The 27086-nt window shown below is 42.3% G+C and overlaps 1 long non-coding RNA gene across 10 annotated transcripts in view; it reads right to left on the minus strand.

The window, feature by feature from the left end:
- LOC102554278 (uncharacterized) overlaps window positions 1-27086 on the minus strand; it is a 105440-nt gene that overhangs the window by 36415 nt on the left and 41939 nt on the right. For 3 of the 10 annotated variants that reach the window (XR_005500992.2, XR_005500989.2, XR_005500994.2), the window contains one exon: window positions 26432-26605. The exons of 3 other annotated variants lie outside the window; for them this stretch is intronic. This is a non-coding gene — a long non-coding RNA (uncharacterized LOC102554278). Of the gene's footprint in view, window positions 1-1524; window positions 7122-20325; window positions 20499-20657; window positions 20780-26431; window positions 26606-27086 lie in introns of those variants that run through there. 4 more of the 10 variants (XR_005500990.2, XR_010063821.1, XR_010063820.1 and 1 more) reach the window with 4 other exon arrangements.

A 27086-nucleotide genomic window follows, 5' to 3' on the forward strand; every position in this document is an offset into this window, starting at 1 on the left:
AGATCACCTTAGTGCAGACACACATGTAGATCACCTTAGTGCAGACACACATGTAGGTCACCTTAGTGCAGACACACATGTAGGTCACCTTAGTGCAGACACACATGTAGGTTGTTCCAGACTTTGTTCTCCCTTTAATAATGTTTGCTGCCGACAGACTTCACACAGAAAACTACTCTCCGCCCTTCGCTTATTGCTTTCTGAGATTTTCAGTGGTAAAATTGCTGAACAAATGCATGAACACTACTAGTAGCGTGCACTCTCTCTCTCTGTGTTAAAAAAAAGATTTATTTTAGTGTGTGTGTGTGTGTGTGTGTGTGCCCGCGCGCTCGCGCACACATCCAGAGACAGATGAGCGTGTCAGATCCCAGAAGTAGAGTTACAGTCACATGAGTTCAGTTCCCAGAACTTGGGACTATATACTCTTAACCCCTAAACCCTCTCTCTCTCTCTCTCTCTCTCTCTCTCTCTCTCTCTCTCTCTCTCACACACACACACACACACACACACACACACAAAATAATGCTTCTTTTAAATGCTTTTCCAACTTTTCATTTTGTTGTCATTGTTTTGTTTTATTCTTAAAATTCGATATTTTTTGTGGTAATTTTACTTACAAGAATTAGCTCTTTTTAGAATAAAGTTCCATAAATTTTCACAAGTGCATATGGTTAGGAAAGCAATCTCCCAACCTCAGTAGAGTATATTCATCTCCATAACAGCCCTTCCCCATGCCCTTTTACACTCAGTCCCTCTAATTATCTCCAGCTCCTGTCAGCCAGTCAACTGTTTTCCGTTCCCAGGATGGTTTTTCCAGAATGTTCCACTATGCAAAATATAGCTTTCTGGATGCCTTCTTTCAGTAAAATAAAGCATGTGAGAGAGCCAGCGATACTGTGTGCCAGGGCTCTACTCTTACGTGTTACTGAGTAATGTTCAGTTGTGTAGAATCCCAAACATTTTTTTTATCTATATACCAGCGAAGGACAGCTGAGTTAGTTCTAGTTTTTTGTCAATAATGAAAGGCTGCTATAAACATTCACATATAAGTAAGTGTTTGCACAAACAATTTTATTCCCATGGGTAAATGCTCACAAGTGGAATTGCTGGTTCTATAGTTTTGATCTTCAAAGCCCCCCTCCCAAGGCTATGCTCCTGACAAGCCCCATTGGGAGATGGTGGGACTTCAGGAAATGGGGCCTTGTGGGAGGTCTTTAGGTCATGGAGTGAATGTCTTTGAAAGGACTGTGAAGCCCAGTGTTTTTGATGTCCTTTATTTTTCCGAGTTTGCTCTCTGCCACATACTCCTACACCCTTGCTGACTCACCACAGGTCTGAAGGCAATCAGGCCAGTTAACAGAACCTGGAAACTCAGAAACAGAAGTACAACTTCTAGGGGGCTGCGGATTTAGCTCAGTGGTAGAGCGCTTACCTAGGAAGCGCAAGGCCCTGGGTTCGGTCCCCAGCTCCGAAAAAAAAAAAAAAAAAGAACAAAAAAAAAAAAAAAAAAAAAAAAAAAAAAAGAAGTACAACTTCTCTTTTTTGTAAATTAGCTTAAGAATTTTGTTCGGGTGATGAAAGGCCAAGTAACACAGTTGGGTTGTATGGTAGGTGTGATCTCCAAAATGGCTGCACGACATTCCGTCCCCTTCAGGGCTTGTGGAAGATTCTGTGTCCTTGCTGCACTGGGAATTCTTGTTTTTGCTTTTTCGTTTTTCTTTTCAGATTGGGGGATGGGAGGTGGACTGCTATTCTAACAGATAGAGGAGTTCATTATGGGTTTAATTTGCATTTCTCTAAGAATTCAAAAAACAAGCAAATTATACCTAATGGAATACATAGCCTAAGGAAATTATTAGTTTGTGAATTCAAATATATTACTCTTTTCATCCTACAACTTTTAGATTGGGGAGTTTTTTCCAATGACAAATCAGAAGAAAATTCAGTTACATTTTAGAGAATGCTAAAAGGCTTGAGTCCAACTGGACACATACTTAACTAGCTGTATAGTGTAGTGATGCTGACTAGCTCTATTCAAAAAAGACTGGTAAGGCCTTTGAAATTTTTAATTAATTGCTCTAATTAATTAATGGAGTGTGTGTGTGTGTGTGTGTGTGTGTGTGTGTGTTTATGCTTGTGCGTGTGCCTACACCCATGATGTGTGAGGTTAGCAGAAGATTTGAAAGAATCAGTTTTTTTCTACCCTGTGGGTCCCAGGGACTGAACTCAGGTCATCAGGCCTAATAGCAAAGCGCCATTTCCTGTTGCCGGACCAGCTCTTCTCCGCAGAGGACTTGTATGGACTAATCCATTCATCTTATTTGTTAGACAAAAGGATCTGTTGCTCCTAGGCAATCAGATCTGTCCCACATGCTGGCTCCATTTAGTAATGATTCGTAGCACTTACTAGGTGCTAGGCCTTATACTAAGTTCTGGAGCTTAGGGAATATAAAAAAACTAAGAAAGAAAGAAAGAAAGAAAGAAAGAAAGAAAGAAAGAAAGAAAGAAAGAAAGAAAGAGAGAGAAGGAAAAGAAAGAAGAGAAGGAATAGAAAGAAAGAAGGAAGGAATAGAAAGAGAAAGAAAGAAGGAAAGAAAGGAAGGAAGGGAGGGAGGAAGGAAGGAAGGAAGGACAGGAAAATAGAGTTTTACCTTGCCAAAGCTGCTCTTTTTTAAGGCCTTTACCATTCACAGGTTCATTTAATCCTGGCACCTTATACATCATATTTCCCCACCCTCCTCAAAATCAGAAACTGTTTATAAACTAGAAGACACAAAGTCTAGCAGTTATCAAATCCATGGATAGAGTCCTTATCAGACACATGCTCTGAATTCTGCCATATCCAACCTGCAAACTTATGTCAAGTTATTTTTTTCTAATATTTTCCAGATGAATTCTGCTTCCACAATGAAATTGTTGCTTTACAAAAATATTCAATGTTCTGAGGTACCTTAGAGAGAAAAGAACAGGAGTCAATAATGACTGCTTATACCAGGGTCACATACATGATCGTAGGGACATGAAGCATGAGGCCTTCGGACCCCTGCAGAGGTAACCAGGGTCTTGGAACTGTTGCCTCACCTATGAGCCCTGCTAGCCTTTGGCTCAAATATTCCCTTACACCTAACACTGCCCAGCTGCCCTTCCTTACCTATGATTGCTAAAGAAGCCTGTCTGAATTACAGCAAAAGGGTTGGAGGCCTTTTTATTTTTTTCATTTAGCACCTAAAATACCACAATGTATGGGATGAATCAATTCCAGGAAGTTTCAAGTATCCTGGTACTTGTTCAATGAAGTTCTGAAAAAGGTCTACTTGGAGGGTTGGAGGATATATAAGCAAGCCAACCTGTGAGAGGTAAGAACAAAATGTAACTTCAAAAGAATATGATTTTCACTCCTCACTGGTTTGCAACGCTGCTCCCCTCTGCCCAACTCCTACAGCATTCTCTTGAGCAAGTCTGTTGGCTTCTGAAAAGCCCAGTATATACCTGTTACTGGCTTCCCCATAGCAACGGGCATGCACTCTCCTCTGAATTCTGTTTCTGAAAGTGTGTGTGTGTGTGTGTGTGTGTGTGTGTGTGTGTGTGTGTGTGTGTTTTAATAAGTTCATTCAAATCTTTTCTAGTGATGTTTACCAAATCTTATACTTTTAATATGTATTTTTAATATGTAGAGATGGTTTGCCTACCTGTTTTTCTGTGCACTGCATCTGTGTCCAGTGTCTGAACGGCCAGATGTCATATCCCCTGTAACTGCACTTACAGATGGTTGTGAGCCAGCACGTGGATGCTAGAACTCAAATCCAGATCCTCTGGACGAGAAGATTAGCAACCACTCTCAACCTCTGAATCTCCCTCCAGGCCTTAGCAAACATATTTCTAAAGCCTGAATATTAAACACCATCTCCTTACTTATCCTTCATTGGTACCATGAGTCCAAATTCATAGATGAAATAAATGAAGTTAAGAAACTTGCACATGACCAGGCAGTGGTGGCACATGCCTTTAGTCCTAACACTTGGGAGGCAAAAACAGGCACATCTCTGAGTTCGAGACCAGCGTGGTTTACAGAGTGAGTTGCAGGACAGCTCAGGCTACATAGAGAAACTGTCTCAAAAACAGAAGGGGGTGGGGGAGTTGGGGACGGGGACCTTGTGAGTCCTGAAGCAAATATACACTAAAACTGTGTGCTAACCTCAAATTCACACGGTTTTCACCACTACCTCCTTTCACATGCCAGAAACTGAAATATGAGCGCTACTTGCTACCAAAAAAGGCAAAGATAGCTAGGTTCAATTTCATGTTGTTGTTTCCTTCCTATGTAGCCTGGGAAATAGGTCTCAAGTAGTCTCTCTTATCTAGAAAAATGGGAATAATAATATTTCTCCTTGATGAGATTGCTAAGTGAACGTAAAAAAAGAGTTCAATACATGCTAATCTTGCACAGATAATTATGATGGCTTTTTAAAATTAATCTTAAATTTCAGATAATGGCCAAGAACCCAATAAATGAAAGGACTAAAACACCCAAGTTGCTATTTAAATGTCACTGAAAATATAAATTAATCCTTTTTATAAATTTTTGTTGATACTTTCTGTAAAATTTTATTGAAACTTGTTCTTGCCAGGACAATTCAGGGTGGAGAGCTGGTGTAACCTGATGCTATGGGTTTGCATCTCAGTGGGTGCAAGGCCAGAAGGTCAAAGAATGAATGAAGGGTTTATTGTGTGAGCACACAGTGGTGTGTCTGAGCAAACAGACAACCATACAGGAAAGAGTCTTCATTCCAGGGGAGAGGAGGGCACTGGAGCATGTTCAGCTGAGGTCATACTTTATACACTGTATTTTTAAAATACGGCAGAATATTTACTATACCAAATAACCAGGCTGCACTCTAGGTAAGCTAAAAGTGGTAGGGCAGAATGACTCAGCAATTCTGACCAGTTTCTTTTGCTTCCCCTGGAGGGCCTGATCTGAAACAAAAAACAAAACAAAACAAAAAAACCTAACTACTCTAGAGGTTGGGATGGTCAGCTTCCTGACAACTTGACACAAGCCGGACCACTTGGAAAGATAAAACCTCCGTTGAGAGCGTGCCTCCATCAGATTGGTAAAACCTCCGTTGAGAGCATACCTCCATCAGATTGGTAAAACCTCCGTTGAGAGCATACCTCCATCAGATTGGTAAAACCTCCGTTGAGAGCATACCTCCATCAGATTGGTAAAACCTCCGTTGAGAGCATACCTCCATCAGATTGGTAAAACCTCCGTTGAGAGCATACCTCCATCAGATTGGTAAAACCTCCGTTGAGAGCATACCTCCATCAGATTGGTAAAACCTCCGTTGAGAGCATACCTCCATCAGATTGGTAAAACCTCCGTTGAGAGCATACCTCCATCAGATTGGTAAAACCTCCGTTGAGAGCATACCTCCATCAGATTGGTAAAACCTCCGTTGAGAGCATACCTCCATCAGATTGGTAAAACCTCAGTTGAGAGCATACCTCCATCAGATTGGTAAAACCTCCGTTGAGAGCATACCTCCATCAGATTGGTAAAACCTCCGTTGAGAGCGTGCCTCCATCAGATTGGTAAAACCTCAGTTGAGAGCGTGCCTCCATCAGATTGGTAAAACCTCCGTTGAGAGCGTGCCTCCATCAGATTGGTAAAACCTCTGTTGAGAGCGTGCCTCCATCAGATTGGCAGGTAGACAAGTCTGCAGGGCACGTTCTTGATTAGTGATTGATGTGTGAGGGCCCAACCCATTATGATTGGTGGCGCCCCTGGGCAGGTGGTCCTAAATTGTATAGAGAAGCAGGCTGAGCAAATCATAAGGAGCAGCCCAGTAAGCAGCCTCCATGGCCTCTACTTCGGCTCCTGCCTCTAGGTTCCTGCCTTGGGTTCCTAAACTGACTTTCCTCAGCGATGAATTATAAACTGTAAATTAAAATAAACTATTCCCTCCCCCAAGTTGCTTTTGGTTGTGACATTTTTATTACAGCAATAGAAGAGGAACTAAGACAAAGGCCCTTTAAAAACATGAGGCAGTCTTTCCCTGAAGCAAAGGTGTCTTTTGAAAACATCTACTTAGCAGCTAACAGTGACATGGAAAAGACAATTTAATTATACCACATGTCATACAGCCAGTGCCTGGAGAGAACAGGAGGAAGAACAAGTTTTGGTCGTATACAAATGGCCCATGGCCGGCTCCACTAAGACAGTAAGATTATCTTGGAGTTGTTCCATGACTAGTTGTCCAAATAACACCAGGAAAACTGGGATTCTCCCTCTTGGGCTTCTTAATCTCATTGATAAGAGAATGTAAGAGTGTCTAGCAGACACTCCAGGTCAGTTTTATTAGTACTAAAAGAAAAGCCCCCTTGGGGGGGGGGGCAGCTGTAAACCTTGCAAATCTCCTCAGGAGGAAGACAGTGGAGAACAGAAGGGAAGAAGAGAAAGAATGGAGAAGAGAAGCGGGGAACTCTGTGCTCTTTGAGTTACCAACAAGGAAGTTTGCCTCATGGTTGAGACAGGGACTCTAGAAAAACAGTAAGGAAGCCGAAAGTGTCAAGAAATGTCCTTGGGTTTTTGTCCAACATTCAAACAACAACATCAAAGCAGAAATAGGAAAGTTGCACTCAGAAAGGTGGACAGACCCACCAAAGTTCACAGCAAGTTCATGGTGGCCTGCAGGGTCTGTGTGAGGGCAGGACTTCTTTCAGGGAAGGAAAAGTATACTATCTCATCAAAAGATGAATTATAATGCCTACCTCTTTTGCATAGCTTAAGGTGCGCCTGCTTCCCTCAGGGTGGTCCCTCAGCCAGATAATCTATCTGTCCCAACTGCAATGCTAAGTTTCCACCCAGGCCAGAGAGATTCTATTCCCTAGAACAAAAGAAATTTTTCTTTAATGGGCTTACCAATAACAATGACTGTGACTGGCTCCTGCATGTTTTGAAGGTCAAGTCAGTGGATTAAATTTGGTCTGTGGAGAATCGAGGAACATTTAAACGGTCCATCCATTTAAGAGCTGCAACATAGTGAGCCAAGTAAAGGAGAAGGCCAGGTCCTATCCGCACACCACCTCGGCAAAGTGTGTTTCAAAACCTAGGTTTTAGACTGAATCCAAGTAAAGTTGTGTTGTGAGTTAACTCATTCCGAATTTACTTATGATGTAATTGTATGAATGGTTAACTAAAGTGAATAAAGCTAATGAGTGTATAAGCTTAATCTACTCTTTGCAACATTTATGGAAAAGATCTATGACATTAGGGGGCTAGAGTGATAGTTGAGTGGTTAAGGGCACATAACTACTTTTCCATAGGACCTGAGTTCAGTTCCCACCTACATCAGATAGCTCACAATAGTTTGTATCTCCGAGGGCATCTGCTATCTCTTGCCTCCTGGGACAGCAGCATTGAATACACATACCCTGCATACCCTATTTATACCTATACATACACATGCCCTTTACATACACTCACATTCATGATAAAATAAAGCTTTTATTTTCTGGTCTTTTGAGACAGTGTTTCTCTGCGCAGCCCCAGCTGTCCCGGAACTCACTTTGTAGACCAGGCTGGTCTCAAACTCAAAAGATCTGCCTGTCTCCACACCCTTAACTTTTCCATCAATATATTAGAACAAATGCCTCTTCCCTTTCTGCACAGATAGTGTTTTGAATTGAGTCTGTAATTGGCACTAGTTTTGTCTGTGTGTCGTGGTATTAAGATAATTTCAAGCAGCAATAGCTTGAAGAGTATTTTCTGTTCTCCCTCATACACACCTCAGTCTGTAAGGGAAGGACACAGTGCCCAGCAGAGGCTCCAGCTGACAGGAAATCAGAACACCATCCCCTGTCCGTTACAGGGTTCCTCCGGGAAATATCCAGTGCATTTCCTAAAGTTCAATGAGAGGTGCTTCACAGACCTGTCTGTGACTGGGGATCTGCAGACTTTCATCAGATTTTTTTTTTCCAGCAAAGCAGTCCAGAAAAAGGCAGCCTTCACCTGTGTGGGGTCATGGACCCTTCAGATGAACAGTCTGCTCTGTCAGGTCAAAAGGAAAGAATCATGGCTGCCAAATGAGAAAAGGCGCCCTCACCCTTTAGGTTTTGCTGTTAATGAAAAGGGATGGAGGCCTGTGGTCTGTGCCTTTGTGCTGCACACTCTTTCCATTATATATGTCGCTTTGGTACACTTTTCTTTCTTGTTTCATTTTTACCCAGAGGGGGAGAGGCCATGTTTTGTTCTTAACACTATTACGAGTCATAACTCATATGCTGTAAAATTCAACCATTTAAAACACATAATCCAGTGTTTTTTAGGCATTTAAGAGTGGTGTAACGATCAATAATTTCAGAACCTTTTTCTTTTTTTGCACCGCGTTCTTCCTACAGTCATTTCACTTTCTCTTACCCTCAGTTCCATTCTACTTTCTGTCTCAATGGAGTTTTATGTTCTGGACTCTTAATATAAGTAGAATCGCATGTCATACCATGGCTTGTGACCCAGCTTTTCCAACTTACACACCGTAATGTGTTCAAGATTTCATCATATTATGGTATGAATATGCATGCCCTTTTCATGTTATTGAGTGTATTATGTATGAATATGCATGCCCTTTTCATGTTATTGAGTGTATTATGTATGAATATGCATGCCCTTTTCATGTTATTGAGTGTATTATGTATGAATATGCATGCCCTTTTCATGTTATTGAGTGTATTATGTATGAATATGCATGCCCTTTTCATGTTATTGAGTGTATTATGTATGAATATGCATGCCCTTTTCATGTTATTGAGTGTATTATGTATGAATATGCATGCCCTTTTCATGTTATTGAGTGTATTATGTATGAATATGCATGCCCTTTTCATGCTATTGAGTGTATTATGTATGAATATGCATGCCCTTTTCATGCTGTTGAGTGTTTGATTGCTTACTCATCACTTGAAGTATATTCTTAGTTGTTGGCTACTGTATTTCTGACTTATGAACAATAGAACAAATTTTTGTGTGAACATTGTGTGTTCTTGTTTCTCTTGGTATGTATTAGGAGACCTGCCGGGTATTGAAATCACTCCACCTTTTCAAGGAGCAGCCAGACAAGTTTTCCAATGGTCACGTCATACTGCATCTGTAGCAGCGATGCGTGCAGGCTCCAGGTCTCCTATTGTTTTTTCTGCATCTGTTCTTGTCTTTATTTACCATTATACTCATCCCACTCTCTTAGTTACTGTTCTATTGCTAGGGTGAAAACTCACAGAAGGAAGGGCTTGTTTGGTTCCAGAGAGATAAGATCTATCACTATCATGGGAAGTGCTAAACACGGTGACCAGAACAGCCAAAATATCACAGCTTGAACCCCAGACAGGAAACAGAGAACTCAAAATGGTACAAGTCTTCTTAAAAGTCCACCCACCCCCATTGACACACGAGCTCTGAGCCTAGAGAGGCTGAACTTTCAGCTCTCAGTGTAATACCTTAGTAGCCAAACCTAGCAACTTTTTTCCCTTTTGTTGAAAATAGTTTTTCTTCTCGCATATTTTATTGTGATTAATTTCAGTTCTCTATATTCCTTTCATCCAGATCCACAACCTTTCTGTCTCTCACTAAAAACAAACAGGTTTCTTGTTGTAAAAACTTTTTTTTTTCCAGAGCTGGGGACCGAACCCAGGGCCTTGCGCTTCCTAGGCAAGCACTCTACCACTGAGCTAAATCCCCAACCCGTTGTAAAATCTTTTCATCCCAATCCAGGGTTTCTACCCTGCCTTTGACCATTTAGTTCCTGAATAAAAGACACACACAACCTTTATATTTATACAATAAGCTTTAATCAGCACAAGAGCTGGGCAGATACCCACCCTCTATATTATATGAATCTACTTTCCTAATGATAACCCTGAGTTATTACTTACTATATTTCATCTGGGCTGTTCTTAAATCCAATTGGCCAGCCCTCAGGGCCACGTTTTCATGACTCAACCAACCTATGGCGGCTTCTTCTCTATTCACTTCTCCCACCTGTGGTTCTCCTCCCCCCAAGCCCAGGAATCCTGAGCCCCACCTATGTCCCTTCTGCCCAGCTATTGGCTGTAGGCATCTTTATTTACCAATCAGAAATAACTTAGAGGCAAGGTCACATAGCGTCATTTGTGTTTACATGGAATCTCTGGGGCAACCAGGTCTTGGGGGCCCACACTTGGCATTACAATGTTCAGCAAAAGACCAAACCTCCACCGTTTCTAACTATTTCTTTGTTTCAGAACTGTTCTTTGGCTGGTTCTCACAGCTCTTAAGCAGTCTCTCTGCAGCCCTTGACCTTCAGTGGTCTCAGCCCTTTGCATGCTGAGGCAGCCCTTTGTAGACCCAGCTCTCCATAGTGTCGGCTCCTAGCCTCACTCTGGAGTTCTTCATGTGCTTTTAGCTGCTGTTGCTATAGGTATCTGGGGAAGCTACCTCCAAACTGTTCTCCACATTGCCAGCTCACCCTATTGTCCCACGATAAAGCAGTAGAATGGAGTTTCTTGGGACCTAGAATCCACCATGAGAAGGGAATACGCAGAAGGGAGAACTTCCAAAGTTCTCCAAAAATAGTGAGAAAGAGGGTTACTACTTATGTGGTGGCTTGTTACACTGTGGAGCGACTGAGCAGTGACTGGTGCTTCTCCTTAACCACATTGAGGGATAGCTGCTATGGACTTCTCTGGACAGCCCCATGGAACTCAGGAACTGATGACAGCAGTAGTATTTCCCATCTGGCCTCTGTTCCTGTCAGCCCTGGGGCAGTTATGGCCTCCTGCTGGGAGGCCACCAATGCTACAAGGCATGTGGTTGATAGCTGTCCAGTCAGACAGCTTTCCTCACTCCAAGTGTTTGTGATATATAATGAAATTTGAGAACCATTAGTTTTGTTAGACTTAAATTCAGTTACCATGATAAAAGGTTTATTTTTCTCACCCAGTAGTAACATGTCCGGGTACTCAGTATAGGTCTAAAACCAAGCTCAGAGCTAGGAACTGACCCCTTGCTTTGCATACCTTGCAATCTTCTCCAAGTTATCTCATTGCCTGGCTACTGTACAAAGTGATGCTTGCATTCCAGTACACTAGGATCTATAGGGTGGAGCAGATACCTGCTCTCACCTTAACAATCGTAAGAATGGTCACTGCCTTCATTTAATCCCTTGGGTCAGAATCGAGACTATGGCCACTGCCCACTAATATTTCTTTTTTGACAGATGAACTTTAAAAATTGTCAAGTCATGGTTTGAGATTCCAAGCATGCAGCAAGGAGAAAATTTTACTTAGTTGATATATTTACTTTTGCATAAGAAGCTTCCACGCATTTTCTATGAGATTCTAGATCCCATAATAGGGTGACTAAAACAGTGATTCTCAAACTTGACTCCATATAGGACGGAGGATCTTTAAAAACTACTGATGCTGCCGGAGGCGGTGGCTCATGACTGTAATCTGAGATAGGAATATTCCAAATTCAAGGCTGGCCTGAACTCCACCTCAAAGAAGCAAAACAACCAAGTACTGATGCCTGCCTTCCACACCCAGTCATTCTGGTTTAAGTGCTATAGACAAGAATTCGGACATCAGATTGTTTAAGATGCCCCATAATGGTTCTGATGTGCAGCAAAATTTGTCAATCACCGGACTGATGATAGGAAACACTCCTAATTCTTTCTTGCCTTTAAATCCATCAGGTAATCTTCTACCCAAGACCTACTAATACAGGTTAAATCTTATGTAATTTTCTCTGCTGATGGCCTTTTACTTTTTCCTCTGCAGCTGAAACCCTTGCACTTGGGCCAGTGCATGTCACTGGTAAATGTGATTGGGTATGGTCAGGGTTAATGTATAATCAGCCTTGCAGAAGAGTAAGAAAGAATGCAGAGGACACGTCCTATTTTCAGTAATCATTTTCATGCTTAAAGGAAAACAGTTTAAATGCAGTTATATTTAAGCGCACATGTTATTCCTATGTGGCATGAAAATAGCTCCGTGTGTGTGTTTGTGTGTGTGTGTGTGTGTGTGTGTGTGTGTGTTTTGCAGAGCTCAGACAGCATGGTGAATCACTGTTAATATGGTATTAACATTTCAAACACAGAAACCTATTTAAATTAAATGTGAATGCCCCTCTCTATTTGGCAGTGTGTGTCCTCTAGAAGCTCAAAATAGCCTTTTAGAGATCTAAGAAGTCTGTGCTAGAGACATCTCAACCTATTACCAGCTGTCAGATATTTTATCCATCCAAGTAGATAGGCAGACAGGGGTCATGTTTTCTCTGAATTGTTAATGCAGAGGTCTATCTTTTAAGATGAGATGTGAAATGAGATGAGGGGTAAAATAGGAAAATTTCAAAGAAAACTAGACATGTCATTCCATGAACCTCTGCCTTTATAAAGAATGGCATTAGAACATTCTAAACACATGAAAATCTATGGTTTTTCTTCTCTTTTCTTTTCTTTTCTTTTCTTTTCTTTTCTTTTCTTTTCACAGCTCTTCAGTAACAGGATTGTGCAACTAAGTCCCCACCACACCACATCTCTTTGCAACAATTTGCAGCTGGGAAATTCTTCTTTGCATCTAACCCAAGGGCTGTGACCCCACCGATCCTATTTCCCCCTTGCTGTTCTTCAGTTCAGGGAGACAACAGTGTTCTTACTGGATTTTTCTCACATACTCGAAAAGCTATAATTCAATAAACCAGGTTTCTTCTCTATCCTAATAACATTCCTTCACACCTCCCCCTGAAAATTGCTTTTAAATGTAATCATTTTCATGGCAATCTTCTCTTATCTCAGGGGTCTCCAAACTTGTCTGTATCTTAGAATCACCTGGGGCACTTTGAAAGCTGTCATTCGTGACCCACTGCCATCCACAGTGAATTAGTAGTCTAGGAAGGTACCGGGTATCTGGGAATTCTTATAGATCCCCAAGTGTTCCAAAAATGCATACAGGTGTGGATATCACATCAGAATCTGGGGTCTATTACTTCCCTTCTTTTTCTTACTAATAGAGGCCTAACACCAGCTCCCAGGGGATAAAGGGCGTGGTTTGCTGAAACCAGTGGCTCCCATTTCCTGCTACACCTAAATCATGTTTGACAATAAGATGCTTGAACTCCATAAAAGAATTAAACCAGAACATCTAGTGATAGGACCCAGGGAATCTGTACCTTTTTAAAAGTGCTCACCCAGGGCTAGGGAGATGGCTTGGTCTGTTAAGTGCTTGCTATGCAAGCTTGAGGACCTGGATTCGATCCCGATTCCCAGCGTTTTCTTTAAAAAAGAAAGGAAAGTAGGCATGGTGGTGCACAGAGGATCTCAGTGAATTTGAGAGCAGCCTGGTCTACACAGTGAGTTCAAGACAGCCAGAGCTATGTAGAAAGAGTCTACATACTGTCACACATACACACACACATACACACACACACACACACACACACACACACACACACACACACCCTTGCATTGCCAGCACACATTGTTGTAATCCTAGTGCAAGGAGTCACAGGAGCCCCTATAGTGCTTCTTGGCTGGCCAGTCTAGTCAGTCTAGCCAGACTGGTGAGCTCTGGGGTCAGTAAAAGACCCCATCTTAAACTAAAACAATGAAATAAAACAATAGAAGACATTGACCTTAAGCCTCTACATTTACTTCTCTCTGTCTCTGTCTCCCACCCCCCCCTCCCCAGAAACCAGGTGCTGTGTGGCACATCTGTTACCCAAGTACTTAGGAGGTAAGCTGGAAGACACAGGAGTTCAAGGCCAGCCTGGGCTATATGAGGCTGTCTTACCACCTATCCCTGCCCCCTGGCCCCTGCCCCCCCAAAATGCTCTCCAGATGTTACCAATCCACTCTGGTGAAAGACATTAGTGGAACTCAGTGGCTTTTAAATTGTTTTCCTAAGACCAGTAGCAGCGCATAATTTGAATGTCACATAATAAGAATTCTTGGGTCCTAACCTAGGATTGCTAGATTGGCATGTCTAGGGAGTGGATCCCAGTTATCTCTTTTAATGAGCCCTGTAGGGAACCTGATGCTTATAACATCCTGAGAAGAACCAGGCTAAGCCCACTGTACTGAACCTGCATCTTGTTTTCCCAATCAGCAGGTGATTTTTTAGTCAGTGAGGTTTATGAGAGGTCATGTAGGAAAAAGGGGGGCTGTGGCAAGACTTTCCCATTCTTGATACAAAGGAGCAGAGACTAGAGATGGCTGACCACGCACTTCTGCTGCTTTCTGAGGCTCTTGAAGGTATATGAACCCCAGAAACAGCTGTCACGTGAAGACCACGAAGCCTGAGAGAATAGGGAAGTTTTGACTGTTATCGGCAGTGAAGGACATCCAGACTTCAGAAAATAAAACCCTAACTGTATTAGTCAATAGTCATGTTTTTTTTTTTTTTTTTTTTACTTACAGGTAAATATGATCCTGTATAGAGAATTCAATCTTCAAATATCTAATCCATGGTGAATTACTATGCTGGGTAGTAGTTTTTTGTTTTTGTTTTTGTTTTGTCAACTTGACACAAAACGGAGTCACCTGGGAAGAGGCTACCTCAGTTAATGAATTGCCTCGGTCAGACTGGTCTGTGGGATTGTATGTGAGACATTCTCTTAATTGATCACTGGAGTAGGAAGGCCCAGCCTACTGTGGGTGGTATCTTTCCTAGACAAGTGTGCCTGGGCTCTCTAAGAAAAGTAGCAGAGTTATGCCTACAAATACAAGGGCGCCTACATACGTAAAAGAAACCTTACTAAAGCTCAAAACACACATTGCACCTCACACAATAATAGTAGGAGATTTCAACACCCCACTCTCATCAATGGACAGATCATGGAAACAGAAACTAAACAGAGACGTAGACAGACTAAGAGAAGTCATGAGCCAAATGGACGTAACAGATATTTATAGAACATTCTACCTTAAGCAAAAGGATATAACTTCTTCTCAGCTCCTCATGGTACTTTCTCCAAAATTGACCATATAATTGGTCAAAAAACCGGGCCTCAATAGGTACAGAAAGATAGAAATAATCCCATGCGTGCTATCAGACCACCACGGCCTAAAACTGGTCTTCAATAACAATAAGGGAAGAATCCCCACATATACGTGGAAATTGAACAATGCTCTACTCAATGATAACCTGGTCAAGGAAGAAATAAAGAAAGAAATTAAAAACTTTTTAGAATTTAATGAAAATGAAGGTACAACATACTCAAACTTATGGGACACAATGAAAGCTGTGCTAAGAGGAAAACTCATAGCGCTGAGTGCCTGCAGAAAGAAACAGGAAAGAGCATATGTCAGCAGCTTGACAGCACACCTAAAAGCTCTAGAACAAAAAGAAGCAAATACACCCAGGAGGAGTAGAAGGCAGGAAATAATCAAACTCAGAGCTGAAATCAACCAAGTAGAAACAAAAAGGACCATAGAAAGAATCAACAGAACCAAAAGTTGGTTCTTTGAGAAAATCAACAAGATAGATAAACCCTTAGCCAGACTAACGAGAGGACCCAGAGAGTGTGTCCAAATTAACAAAATCAGAAATGAAAAGGGAGACATAACTACAGATTCAGAGGAAATTCAAAAAATCATCAGATCTTACTATAAAAGCCTATATTCAACAAAAATTGAAAAAATCTGCAGGAAATGGACAATTTCCTAGACAGATACCAGGTACCGAAGTTAAATCAGGAACAGATAAACCAATTAAACAACCCCATAACTCCTAAGGAAATAGAAGTAGTCATTAAAGGTCTCCCAACCAAAAAGAGCCCAGGTCCAGACGGGTTTAGTGCAGAATTCTATCAAACCTTCATAGAAGACCTCATACCAATATTATCCAAACTATTCCACAAAATTGAAACAGATGGAGCACTATCGAATTCCTTCTATGAAGCCACAATTACTCTTATACCTAAACCACACAAAGACCCAACAGAGAAAGAGAACTTCAGACCAATTTCCCTTATGAATATCGAGGCAAAAATACTCAATAAAATTCTGGCAAACTGAATCCAAGAGCACATCAAAACAATCATCCACCATGATCAAGTAGGCTTCATCCCAGGCATGCAGGGATGGTTTAATATACGGAAAACCATCAACGTGATCCATTATATAAACAAACTGAAAGAACAAAACAACATGATCATTTCATTAGATGCTGAGAAAGCATGACAAAATTCAACACCCCTTCATGATAAAAGTCCTGGAAAGAATAGGAATTCAAGGCCCATACCTAAACATAGTAAAAGCCATATACAGCAAACCAGTTGCTAACATTAAACTAAATGGAGAGAAACTTGAAGCAATCCCACTAAAATCAGGGACTAGACAAGGCTGCCCACTCTCTCCCTACTTATTCAATAGAGTTCTTGAAGTTCTAGCCAGAGCAATCAGACAACAAAAGGAGGCAAGGGGATACAGATCGGAAAAGAAGAAGTCAAAATATCACTATTTGCAGATGATATGATAGTATATTTAAGTGATCCCAAAAGTTCCACCAGAGAACTACTAAAGCTGATAAACAACTTCAGCAAAGTGGCTGGGTATAAAATTAACTCAAATAAATCAGTAGCCTTCCTCTACACAAAAGAGAAACAAGCCGAGAAAGAAATTAGGGAAACGACACCCTTCATAATAGACCCAAATAATATAAAGTACCTCGGTGTGACTTTAACAAAGCAAGTAAAAGATCTGTACAATAAGAACTTCAAGACACTGAAGAAGGAAATTGAAGAAGACCTCAGAAGATGGAAAGATCTCCCATGCTCATGGATTGGCAGGATTAATATAGTAAAAATGGCCATTTTGCCAAAAGCGATCTACAGATTCAATGCAATCCCCATCAAAATACCAATCCAGGGGTTGGGGATTTAGCTCAGTGGTAGAGCGCTTGCCTAGGAAGCGCAAGGCCCTGGGTTCGATCCCCAGCTCTGAAAAAAAGAACCAAAAAAAAAAAAAAAACCAATCCAATTCTTCAAAGAGTTAGACAGAACAATTTGCAAATTCATCTGGAATAACAAAAAACCCAGGATAGCTAAAGCTATCCTCAACAATAAAAGGACTTCAGGGGGAATCACTATCCCTGAACTCAAGCAGTATTACAGAGCAATAGTGATAAAAACTGCATGGTATTGGTACAGAGACAGACAGATAGACCAATGGAATAGAATTGAAGACCCAGAAATGAACCCACACACCTATGGTCACTTGATTTTTGACAAAGGAGCCAAAACCATCCAATGGAAAAAAGATAGCATTTTCAGCAAATGGTGCTGGTTCAACTGGAGGGCAACATGTAGAAGAATGCAGATCGATCCATGCTTATCACCCTGTACAAAGCTTAAGTCCAAGTGGATCAAGGACCTCCACATCAAGCCAGACACACTCAAACTAATAGAAGAAAAACTAGGGAAGCATCTGGAACACATGGGCACTGGAAAAAATTTCCTGAACAAAACACCAATGGCTTATGCTCTAAGATCAAGAATCGACAAATGGGATCTCATAAAACTGCAAAGCTTCTGTAAGGCAAAGGACACTGTGGTTAGGACAAAACGGCAACCAACAGATTGGGAAAAGATCTTTACCAATCCTACAACAGATAGAGGCCTTATATCCAAAATATACAAAGAACTCAAGAAGTTAGACTGCAGGGAGACAAATAACCCTATTAAAAAATGGGGTTCAGAGCTAAACAAAGAATTCACAGCTGAGGAATGCCGAATGGCTGAGAAACACCTAAAGAAATGTTCAACATCTTTAGTCATAAGGGAAATGCAAATCAAAACAACCCTGAGATTTCACCTCACACCAGTGAGAATGGCTAAGATCAAAAACTCAGGTGACAGCAGATGCTGGCGAGGATGCGGAGAAAGAGGAACACTCTTCCATTGTTGGTGGGATTGCAGACTGGTACAACCATTCTGGAAATCAGTCTGGAGGTTCCTCAGAAAATTGGACATTGAACTGCCTGAGGATCCAGCTATACCTCTCTTGGGCACATACCCAAAAGATGCCCCAACATATAACAAAGACACATGCTCCACTATGTTCATTGCAGCCTTATTTATAATAGCCAGAAGCTGGAAAGAACCCAGATGCCCTTCAACAGAGGAATGGATACAGAAAATGTGGTACATCTACACAATGGAATATTACTCAGCTATCAAAAACAATGACTTTATGAAATTCGTAGGCAAATGGTTGGAACTGGAAAATATCATCCTGAGTGAGCTAACCCAATCACAGAAAAACACACATGGTATGCACTCATTGATAAGTGGCTATTAGCCCAAATGCTTGAATTACCCTAGATGCCTAGAACAAATGAAACTCAAGAGGGATGATCAAAATGTGAATGCTTCACTCCTTCTTTAAAAGGGGAACAAGAATACCCTTGGCAGGGAAGAGAGAGGCAAAGATTAAAACAGACACAGAAGGAACACCCATTCAGAGCCTGCCCCACATGTGGCCCATACATATACAGCCACCCAATTAGACAAGATGGATGAAGCAAAGAAGTGCAGGCCGACAGGAGCCGGATGTAGATCGCTCCTGAGAGACACAGCCAGAATACAGCAAACACAGAGGCGAATGCCAGCAGCAAACCACTGAACTGAGAATAGGTCCCCCATTGAAGGAATCAGAGAAAGAACTGGAAGAGCTTGAAGGGGCTCGAGACCCCATATGAACAACAATGCCAAGCAACCAGAGCTTCCAGGGACTAAGTCACTACCTAAAGACTATACATGGACTGACCCTGGACTCTGACCTCATAGGTAGCAGTGAATATCCTAGTAAGAGCACCAGTGGAAGGGGAAGCCCTGGGTCCTGCTAAGACTGAACCCCCAGTGAACTAGATTGTTGGGGGGAGGGCGGCAATGGGGGGAGGATGGAGAGGGGAACACCCATAAAGAAGGGAAGGGGGAGGGGGATGTTTGCCCGAAACCCGGGAAAGGGAATAACACTCGAAATGTATATAAGAAATACTCAAGTTTATTTAAAAAAAAAAAAAACAAATGAACAAAAAAAAACACAAAAAAAAACACAAAAAAAAACCCAAAAAGTAGCGGAGCAAACCAGTGAACAGTACTTGTTCATGGTCCCTGTTTCAGTTCCTGCCGTGGGTTCTCCTGATGATGGGACTATCAACATTTAAGCCACATAAAACCCTTCCCTTCCCAAAGTTTGTTTTGGTCAGTGTTTTATCACAGCAACAGAAACTACACTAGAACAATCACCTTCCAAATGTGATATACTAAACTCTACACCAATGACTCCCAAACCCAGCCGCATGTTTGCGTGGTTACGGGCACATAAAGCAGTGCCAGAACCCCACCCCAACTGTACTGTATTGGAATCTCCCAGACTCAGGCTATGAAGCACTCTAGAGTCATATGGTGATTAATTTTGTCCTCAGCTGACCCCAAGCCACCCTCTGCTGGAGACAAAGGTGGGAAAATTAAGAAAGTGCTCACTTTCGTGTCTATCTGAGGGTAGAGTCTGATAGCTACATGCTCTGAAAGTGCTACCTTAATTCTGCATCCTAAGCACCTCCTTTGACCTCATCCAGTCTCCACTCCAACTCAAATAACGTAAACTTAGCAGACAGAACCTGCTGTTTGTCAGACACAGGAATCTGAGCCAAAATGTTGTTCACAAAAAAAATAATAAATGAAGCCACTGATGTTTTTAAGCATTGGTTCCAGGATCATGAGGACATAGATAGATAATAGTAATTGTAGTTTGTTTCCAATTTAGGGCATGTAGGTGGGGGTCAAATGACATCAGTTCCCTTCTGAGCAGGAAACTAACTGCAGTACTGATTATCTGTCACCCACATGTAAGAGGAACATGAGAAGTTTATTAGATGAGTCAACAGGTCTCACATATCAGCATGTTGGTGGCAGAACCAAAGACCGTGGCCCTCACATAGCTACTAAGTAGCCAAGTACCTGTTTCTTGAATTAAAAGTAAAAAGTAGTAGATGTTTGTGTGAATATGTGTCAGGGCTTGGTTATTGCTGCTTCCCCCAAGGCATTTTAGGTTCCTATCATGCTGCAGTCTACCAGAAACAGCATTGAGGGTGACTTAAACCAAAATCATGGTGTCTAATACTGAGCAACATGTACGCAGAAAGCATGCAAAAGAGTCTCAATCTAAACTTCTGGAGCCTTCGATGAATGTGTTGCTAGGATAGGCAGGAAGGTAGAGCTGCTGGCCTGGAAGACAGAGGAGGCGCACACATAGCTTTTCCTAAAGCAGTACAGGATAAAACCTATAGACAAACCTGTTTAATTCCAAGTTAAACGGCTCTTGCTTATGATTTCCAGGTATGGTACGTTGGTTGTCAGCATGCAGGGGAAGACAGAATTGATGAACAATGAGAGTCCTGCCCTCACATCCTCCTCCTTTCTGTAGAGGTAGATTCAGAGTCCTCACATAGTGTGACCAGTGACCACCCTAGCATGAAGCAGATATTACACATAGGGTTACCGAAGTAATGACCAAAAATGCCTGGCATATGCTAGAAACCTGGCTTCCAAGTGTGCCTCGGACTTATGGCAGCAGGAATAGATATCCTGCACCTTACTGTGGAGGAGGGATTAGGAGCAGCCCTACCTGTGATCTAGAAGCTGCTTCCATTCTTCATTTCCTGACAGGTCAAAGCAGACAAGGTGTCTCCCGGACAGCAGCTGGTACACTGCGACTGGATTGAATCAACACTCGGCTGTGTCAAAGGGCTGGGCAGGAGCGCAAATGTGTTTGTCAGTCAGCATGATTGAAAATCTATATCTGGTGCCAGAGTTCACCACGGACTGGTCAGGGTGCCTCGGCACATCTGCTGTGCTCCTAGTGAAATGTAACTTAAGGAGGTCTTGTCTGCAAAGCCATGTTCTTTTAACACAAAGATGTTTTTACAAGACACATCGAGGAGTAGGAAGGAGGAGAGGACATGATGTCTGGGATTTAATAGTTCAATGGAAAAGCTTCAGCAAGATAATGATGAAGCAGAGGGAGAGGGAGAAAGCCACCAGCTAAAGCAAATATAGTAAAATGATTGTTGTTGAATCTGGGTATTGAATAAATAGATACTTTTGCATTAGTTGAGTTGGGTTATTACAGTCTGGTTTTAGGGCAATTGGATTATCCTGTTCTTTCTTATTTTATTTGTTTGAGTGCTTTTATAAATAAAGTTTTATAGTTTAAATCAATCTTTATAAAGCTTGTAAACCTTGTAGATAAAAATGTTAATGCCTGCCTTTGTAGAGCCCTCATTTCTTTTAGGTAACAGCAAGCAATAAGAAGCTAGAACTGTCTGGAATTGTTCTTAGACTGTCTGTCCCACCCAGTCCCACATACTATTACTTATTTGGTGAGGGTGGGGTGGGGGATGGGGTGGGGGGATCTTTACTTTTCATTGAACACATGGCAGAACCAGAACTCAGGAAATCTAAGTACAAATCCTGGTTTGTTAATTGACAGTGAGACCTTAAATAAGTCCCTTGCCAGAGGAAGAAATGTTCCTTCCTCTATAAAATATGGGTGGCTCACTAATAACACCAACTTCTCAGGGTATTAGGTATCCAATGATGTTACTACCCTGTTTAAAGATTCCAGTTATCATTAATACCAGGAGTTACCACCATAAAGTAGGTGATCAGGTGTTATCACCTCAGATAGAGTCCGTTACAAGATGAGGGGAGAAATTACAACAGTGTCCTAAACTGTATAGGAAACACTAGGAGGTGAGTTAAAATTTAGGACAGGACATGGGAGGTCAGAAGACAGCAGTTCAAGGTCATCCTTAAGTACACAGCAGTTCTGAGACCATCTTGAGCTAAAATGAACCTCCACCTGAAAATAAAATTCAGATCCCGGCTCCACTGACAACCCAACCCACTGAGGTTTCCCAGGGCTGTGGTGTTGAACCCCTGCGAGGCTGATTCTGTACTTCATCTAGAAGCAGACGGCTAAAATCAGTCCTTGGAGGATTTCTTTGTTTGTTTGCCTCCAACAGCTGAAATAGCTGTTTGGAGATTAGGAATTTATGCACCAACTTATTCTGACAGTTAGGTACTGTTCACAGATTTGGGGTAATTTCATGGTGATAAATGGTCCAAAATAAACTAAGGGGAGAGAAGAAGAGCTTGCCTTGGTGGAAGAGGCTTGGAGAATATAGTAGGCCAGTTGATCTGTGCTCACCCGGCTTCTATGTAAAACTGACTGGCTCCCAAAGCATCTGGAAGAGCTTTGAACAGGAATATGAATAGGCCCAAATGAGAGTGCAGCACGCCTAACTTCTACTGGCTGGAGGACCCTGGTTTAAGCATCAGGGTCTCATGTAGAGGAATGACATTGTGGTCCTGGCTCTAGGCCAGTGCCTTCCTCACTGCCAGTGATTTGCTGCCCACTGTGCTTATATCTCATTGGCCGTCCTCCTGTTTATCCCTGTAGGACAGTCCAACATTGTAAATGCTTGCTTACAAGTCTCTCTTCCCACAGATTTCCTTCAGAATTCTTTCTGTCTTTTTTTTTCTAAGAAGGGAATCCAATTCAGTGTTTGTTAACTGCCTAGCATGTTCAAAGTTTTGTACTGAGCACCCCAGATGATACAGAGAGAGAGAGAGAGAGAGAGAGAGAGAGAGAGAGAGAGAGAGAGAGAGAAAGAGAGAGAGAGAGAGAGAATTTTGCTCTTGTTTAGCGCACCAGGAGGAGGGAGGAGAGAATCAGATAGGCACACAGGTTAATCACAACACAGAATCTTGTGGTATGCATGTTGGCATCCAGCTGTGGTTCCCTGTCCTCCACTTCCTCCCTTCCTCCCTCTCAGGGTGTCCAGCACTCTAAGCTGGAAGGACAAAGTGGAGTCTGGAATGGATGGGGTTCTGCAGGATCTTGGTCTGGCTGGCAGTGAGTGCTGGGGGTAGGCGAGGGCCTCTTATACACACACACTTTATTCAGGGTGAACCAGGGGTATCTATTAACCTTTGAAGATTGTTCTTAGGGTGGTTTCCTTGGCTAGAGTTTAACATACTGGGAATGCCTCCTTTGCATGGAGAGGCATTCTAGTCATTCGTGTACAGCTTCTTATTAGAGGGAGGGTAGGAGTGGAGAGGAAGTTGAACTTGCAGGTCTGCCAAGGACTACTTGATCTTCTCTAGGTAGAGGGTTTTGGGGGTTGGGTTCCCCAGACAAGGTCAGAGAAGGGGAAGCCCTGCTGCTTAAGGGAGTCCTTCCATTTTGCACTGAGCTCAGAGGAGCTATCTGGTCAGAGTAGACGTCTACTTAATTAGCAAGGTTCCCCAACAGGATCTAGCAAACGCCACTAGAGTGTGTGCTGTAGTGGGATTCTGAGGAGGAGACCTTTCTGGAAACTTCTGTGGAGAGAGTGGTATTAGAAATGGGTCTTGAATGTTGGGTAGGTTTTCAAGGGCATGGACCGATGCGGGTACAAGATTTAGTGAACAGTGTAATCAAAGCCATGAGAAGAAAGAGATGCTCTTGTGTTTAAAGAAAAGCAGTGTCATTCCAGCTGGCTCCTGAAATGAGAAGATCACTTCAACTTGATAAGCAAGGAGCCTGAAATTGGTGAGAAGAGACTTAACATGACCCTAGCAGGACTTGCTGACTCAATGCCACTGGGCAGACTGGGTAGCCAGCAGGACCAGCCTTCCTAGTGTGACAACCTAACTTGATAAAGATGCAGGCAAAACAAGTGCAGGCACCCCACAGCTCCAGACCCAGAGTTGGGGCTGAGGAAGAAGATGCTGTGAGGTGATATTCACAGAACCACACTTTGTGTGAGGCAGGAGGCCGCCCTTTCTAGATATGTACCTAGGATTGCAGACATCCTACTTGCTGTCAGAAACTGAAAACCCAAAAGTAGGTTTCTTCCCCCAAGAGAACCCACTTTCAATATTCACAACTCATTCCATAGCATTCATTCCATGTGGATCTGCAGGAGCAAAACAAAAAATATTTGAAATTAAGGCACCTCTAAATGACCCCGAATACTTTCCTGAAACAGTCCACCTCTTCTTCTTGCCATGGAGTCCCCAGAGTCTCACTCTCTGACAGCTTTATTTCCCCCAGCATCATTCACTGTTTCCTTCTACATGCCTCCCACTCCTGATCACTGTCTCTCAATTCAGTCAGAGACCCGCCTGCTGGCTGATTACTCATGATGTGCTTCCTCCTCCAAGGCCTCTGGGTCCTTCTAAAGATTAATTTAATTTATATGAGAGTACACTGTAGCTGTCAGACACACACCAGAAGAGGGCACTGGATCCCATTTCAGATGGTTGTGAAGCCACCATGTGGTTGCTGGGAATTGAACTCAGGACCTCTAGAAAAGCAGTCAGTGCTCTTAACCTCTGAGCCACCTCTCCAGCCCCCTCTGGGTCCTTCTAAAGCAGCAGCAGTAACACTGTATCTCTGCCTGGTTTCAAACTCTGTGTGCCCTTCACAATCAGACTGACATCAGTGTAACCCGCCATGGTTTTTGTGGTCTGGTCCCTGTCTCTCCCCAGTGTCAAGCCCACTTGCTCTCCAGGCAGTAACCTAGGTAATTGTACATCGGTGGAGATATGCAAGACCCACCCTTGCTCTTGCTTCCTTTCTGCCTGGAATGTGCTTCCTGACAGTTGTCTAACCCGCTCATTTCCTCTTTAAATCTATTTAAATGCTACCATCTCAGAGAAGGCTCTCTGGGCCCTACTGTTATTCTCTACTCACTGGCATGAACTATTTTTCTTTGTAGCATTAACCACAAACAATATCCATGTGTTGTTTATGTTTTATACTAGAAAAAAAAGATCCATGAGGAGTATCTTCATTTAGTCTATGTCCATAGGCTAGGATAATGTTCAGATTCTGAATTGTGGAGGAATTTTAATCAAGCAACTACCCACTCTAGTGAGGGATCACATCAAAGATCTTCTAATCCTTTAATCCCTCTGGCTGGAATACAAACATGCCTTTAGTACACACCTTTAATCCCAAACAATAGAGATAAAGTCAATTTGTAGAAGGAAGTAGCCATGTTGGGACATGACATCTAATTGAGGGGCAGACAAAGTTATGAATCAGAGAAAGATTTGACAGAATGAGTCAGAGTTACAACATGCACAACCCCTCATGAGGACAGGAAAGAGAGGTCACTTAAGAGAGCAGTGAAGCACCCCTAGGGGCTTTTGTCAGCCTTATACCCAACCACCTTTGGTCGAGGTTAGGCCAAGTTCTATTCTCCACCCACGGAAACATTCTTGAGCAGAAAATTCTCAGAATGTACTGACTGATGCTTGCTATCTAATAGATTTAAAGGTTAATAGGCTTAGCCAATAAGTTTGAACTATAACTGAGGAACACTAGGGGTTTTCTCCAGCCTACACCCACGACCTCAGGTCAAGATTAGACCAAGTACCAGCTTCCTGCCTCCGGTCAAGGATAGGCCAAGTTCCATTCTCCACCCACAGTTCTCAGGAGGAACAGGGACATTCTTGAAAAACTGCAGAATGTACCGACCGATAGTCACTTGACCCTCTGGTTCCAGATAGAGTTCGAATGCATGTCATATGCTTACTACTAGTCAATAGATTCAAAGATCAATATGCTTAGCCAATAAGTTTAAACTGTAACCTTGCTAATGTAATCTGTACCCCTAAAAAGTATAAAAATGGCTTGCTATAGCCATTCGGGGGTCACCCTCTAGTCACTTGCCATGAGGGGCTGATTGGATGCACCTGAAAAATAAACCTCTCAAGTTTTCATTGATCTCCTTTCTTGTGTCTTGCTTGGGGGTAGGGGGTCTCCTAATAGTTAAGACTCACTTCGAGCTTTTCATAACTTTGCTGTTGTAACCTGTATCCCTAAGAAGTATAAAAATTGCTTGTAATAGCCATTCAGGGTCACCTTCTAGTCACTCACCTTGAAGAACTAATTAAAGGTAGACCCAACACACCAGAAAATAAACCTCTTGCTTTTGCATTGATCTGCATCTTGGTGTCTCATTCAGGGGTGACTCAAAGTAAGTACCACTAACCGAGGGTTAGGGGTCTTACAGCAGCACACAAACACACACACACACACACACACACACACACACACACACACACACATGGGAGGGGAGGCAGTTTCTCAAGGGATAGAGTGGAGTTGAAGACAAAACAAGCCAGAGAATGAGAAGGAGCCAGAGGATTAGAATTGATCGCCAGAGTTAGTTTGAGGCCAAGCAGAGCAATTCAGTCAGAACCCAAGAGAAGCCAGTTTGACTCAGTCAGCTTGGAGAGGAGTTTTTGAGCCAGAACAGCTGAGTTGAGCCAGCCAGCCAGAGTTCAGAAAGAGCTAGAAAGGGAGAGCTTATTCCGCAATAAACCTCTGAGACAACAATAACATTTGGCAGATAAAAGTTACTTTTATATCAAATAAACATTGTTAAGTCTGTGGCTGGTAAAATGGTTCAGCAGGTAGAATTGCCAACAGCCAAACTGAGTCAATGACCAGGATCCAAACAGTGGAAGAGAACTGACTGCCGCATAGTTGTACTTTGAGCTCTTAGTGACATGTACCTACATACACAAAATAATAAATAAAAAGGTAATAAAAATTAAAAATAGCAAATCAATAAATATGGAGACTTTATCTCTAGAAAATACCTCTATCTTTTCCATTGATTCATGGTCGTTTGTTCTTTGTAGTTCTTTGACTAACAGAACACCTATGTCTTGTCCTTTGACCAGCATGGAACTACAATTTTTCTTTATTCACCTCAGATCGTTGCTGCAATTCTTCCATGCATATCCTCAGTATGTTGCTCTTGAGCCCTCTGTCTGTCTCCCTCCATCTTTCCCCTATCTTCACTTCTTATCTCTGTATGGATATCTGCTTTCAGCCTGTGCTCTCTCTAGATTGCCTTTCTTTGCCTCATAGACATCTATATGGAATGTCAGATTTCAGCTGTCTTCCCAGATGTCTTGCACTGTCCTCTAGTTTCAGCATTTGAGAGGTGAAGGCAAAAGGATTATGGGTTCAAAATCAGCATAGGGTACA

The sequence above is a fragment of the Rattus norvegicus genome, chromosome 2 (assembly GCF_036323735.1).
Source record: "Rattus norvegicus strain BN/NHsdMcwi chromosome 2, GRCr8, whole genome shotgun sequence".
Taxonomy (NCBI): Eukaryota; Metazoa; Chordata; class Mammalia; order Rodentia; family Muridae; genus Rattus; species Rattus norvegicus.